Source organism: Carex rostrata, chromosome 30, assembly GCF_964058835.1.
Source record: "Carex rostrata chromosome 30, lpCarRost1.2, whole genome shotgun sequence".
NCBI classification, from domain to species: domain Eukaryota; kingdom Viridiplantae; phylum Streptophyta; class Magnoliopsida; order Poales; family Cyperaceae; genus Carex; species Carex rostrata.
Genome location: NC_135947.1, coordinates 5,181,159 through 5,184,957, shown reverse-complemented (window position 1 = coordinate 5,184,957; position 3,799 = coordinate 5,181,159). Strand labels below are relative to the sequence as shown.

The window sequence follows — 3,799 nt, the reverse complement described above, 5'->3', positions numbered from 1 at the left end:
AACTCCAGTCCCCCAAAAATCCCCGGACTAATTCTGTAAACATCAATACTAAATCCTGTAAACATCAATACTAAATCCTGTAAACTAATTCAACAAATTCTGTCAACATAAAACTTTCAATTATGTGTGGTCCCCAATATCTTCCACTTTAACTTCCACTTTAACCACCACTTTAACCACTTTAACTACTTTGATTGGGACCACTTTTAGACCTTTGACTAGGACTACATCTAGAAGATCTCTAATAATTTTTCAAAACTAAAAACTAACTATGACTACATTAAAACTTTGTAAACAGAAATATGTAAAAAATATTCGAGTTTTTTTTTCAAATTTTTTTTCTTCAAAACTTTATATTCGAAATTTTTATTTTCCAAAATTTTTATTTTCCAAAATTTATTTTTGAAATTTTTATTGGGAATTTTTTTTCAAAACTTTTTTCAAAATTCTTTTTTTTTTTTATTTTTCTTCAAAAAATTTTTTGTCTCCTTCTAGATACTATTAATTATTTTGAATTGAATTCTATAAACCTTACTACATAACTCTGTAAATAGTTTCGTTTAATCCTATAAACCGGTAAAACAAAATTCAATTTTTAAATTTTTTTCAATATTTTATTTTATTTTTCAAATTTTAATTTTTAAAATGTAAAAAAGAATTCAAAATTTTTTTCAAATCTTCTTCTAGATACTACTGCTAATTTTTTTTAATTCTGTAAACCTTATCACATAACTATGTAAATAGTTTCGTTTAATCCTGTAAACTAATAAAAATAAAATTCAAATTTTAATTTTTTTCAAAATTTTAATTTATTTTTTAAAATTTGCATCTAAATGATACTTTCAATTGTTTTGAATTCTTTAAACCTAATGATATAAATATGTAGACAATTTCGTTAAATATTGTAAACCGGTAAAAAAAATTTGCTTCTAGATGCTACTTCCAATTGTTTCGAATTCTATAAACCTTATCACATAATTCTGTAGACATTTCCGTTGAAAACTGTAAACCAGTAAAAAAAATTCAATTATATATTTTTGGAATTCTATAAACCTTATCACATGACTCTGTAGACAGTTTCATTGAATACTATAAACCGGCAAAAAAAATTCAAAAATTTTTTTACAACTTTTTTTATTTTACATCTAGATGCTACTTCCTATTATTTTGAATTCTTTAAATCTTATTACATAACACTGTAAACTATTTATTTAAACACTGTAAATCTAATACATGAATTGAAGTACAAGCATGTAATGTATACAAACTATAAATCATTCACTCAGCCTTTACATCGGTTCTGGCATCAACCATGATTAAGCATCTCCTTGTAATTTAAAATTAAGTAAATAGATATATGTAAAAAAAATATATATATTGAGTTTCAACAACAATGAACCAAATACATAAATATTAGAATATCTATTACAATATGTAGGTTCACAGGATAATATTTCAAATGTTCACGGGATTATATGTGAATGTTCACAGGATTAGGACAATATGTTTATAGAATTTAACACATGTTATTATAGTTTTTTATATGTGAATTTCAACTATTTCAAATAGACGATGTAGATCCTATGACCATCTATATCTGGATTATATGTGAAAATCTATGTAAAGAGATTTTTTATAAAATTAGTACGTTTCAACAAGAATGAACCAAATAAAAAAAATATAATTTTAATTACTAAATGTATGTTCACAGGATAATATGTGAATGTTCACAGGATTATAAGTGAATGTTCATAGGTCAATATGTGAATGTTCACAGGTCAATATGTGAATGTTCACAGGATTATATGTGAATGTTCACAGGATTAGGACAATATGTTTATAGAATTTAACACATGTTATTATAGTTTTCTATATGTGAATTTCAACTATTCCAAATTGACAATGTAGTTCCTATGACCATCTATATCAGGATTATATGTGAAAATCTATGTAAAGAGATTTTTTATAAAATTAGTACAATTCAACAAGAATGAACCAAATAAAAAAAATATAATTTCAATTACAGTATGTTTGTTCACAGGATAATATGTGAATGTTCACAGGATAATATGTGAATGTTCACAGGATTGAATGTGAATGTTCACAGGATTATAAGTGTTCACAAGACAATATGTGAATGTTCATAGAATTATATGTGAATGTTCATATTATCGCTCATGTATTTATGTATTTATTTTTTTTATTATTTTATTAGTGCGCAACTCCCCATCCGTCTTTTCGTTAAAAAAAAGGAAAAAGAAAAGAATAATAATATTTTAATATTTTCTAAAAGTCTCGACCTTTCGACTTAGGTTTTATTCCACTGTTCTTCTATAAACTCGCGACCTTTTCGAAGTGTAGGTTTTACTCCGCTGTTGTTCTATAAACATAGATCATTTGTCGGATATATTCGAGTGATATATTTGTGTATTAGGAATTTGAATAGAATGAAGAAAATAGATGATCCTCCTTATGTAGCCTCTGCCGATACTGAATCTCATAATTCCAACAATACTGAATCTGTCGAGAAATTAGCGACTGTTTCTAATACTAAATTTTATCCAGCAATACTGAATCTCATAATTCCAGCAATACTGAATTTTATCCTTTTTGATGTGCTGCGTGAAAGAACTAAAATTTTATATTTTTAATTCTGTAAATCTTACTGTAAATCTTTGTAAAGCGGTACTCTAAATACTATAAACATAACAACTAATCTCAAAAAACACATACTATTATGTCTAACAATGAGACATAATTCTTACACAAAACAAAATTAATTACCAATAAATAACATAAATGTTTTCCACCAAACATAACATTTTCATCAGATGCTGTACTGTTCAAAAAACCTGATGTGCTTTGTGTCGATTAGATATGCTCGCCTAAAGAACCAAATCCCTCAGTTTGGATGTATCAAAAGACGGTGAAGGATGGATACTACAGATAAAAAAAAAACCAAATTAAATGAGTATTAAGAAAGTAATATTTATTTGATAACAATGTTCAAATATGAATAACCTTCTATTATTTGTATCACTAGGAGTATCATCCTCATCGGGTGACACCTAAGGAAGCAAAAGGAAGAAAAAGAAAGATAACACAATTCAGCACAACAATTACACTTTTTTTGTGTACACAGTACCAGAATGCACCTGTGTAAGCCAATATTTAAAAATTCAAAAGCTAAAAATAATAATTCGTCGACAGAGCTGACAATACAAGTAAAATTGGCACGATTTAGTTTTATAAAAGTTAAAAAATGAAGAAAATACAAAATGAAAAAAGATCCTTACATTAACTACTCTGACCAAGAAAGACGACTGTTTTGCAGGATTCCTTGCATCCTCGCAAGTTCATGTGCATCAAAATATCCTCTGGTTTCTCCACATTGACATCCATGGCATACCTACATCAATGCACCGATAAAAGCAAATTAACACAATTTTTTTTGTCAAACAGGTTGTGGGCATCAAAAAACAAGGAAAAGTTCTACCTTGCCAGGAGGCGATATGAAATGGTCCCACAGTTCTTTGGCAAACCCTGGCTTCGTGAACTCTGGCACGCCGGCCACTTTGAGGTTCCTGAGCACCTCTTCATATACCTCAAGCACATGTTGCTTTTCCTGTTCCTTCTTAGTATGACAGTTGGGTCCCACTGCCCCCTTTCCTTTCCCATTTCCATTTCCATTGCCTGTTTCGCTAGCACTTCCATTTCTACAACAGGCACCCTAAAACTGTATGTTTTAGACTCAACTCATTGGTTTAGGTACGATTCAACAAAACTAACTACTTTAACA

At 28.3% G+C, this 3,799-nt stretch overlaps 1 long non-coding RNA gene across 1 annotated transcript; it reads right to left on the bottom strand.

Moving 5' to 3' along the window:
• Positions 1 to 2,873: 2,873 nt before the first annotated feature.
• Positions 2,874 to 3,411, bottom strand: LOC144546665 (uncharacterized). Its single transcript, XR_013508850.1, has 3 exons — positions 3,297 to 3,411; positions 3,022 to 3,068; positions 2,874 to 2,940 (listed from the first exon to the last, which is right to left on the bottom strand). It is a non-coding gene; the product is annotated as an uncharacterized LOC144546665 (long non-coding RNA).
• Between the last annotated feature and the right edge of the window lie 388 nt (positions 3,412 to 3,799).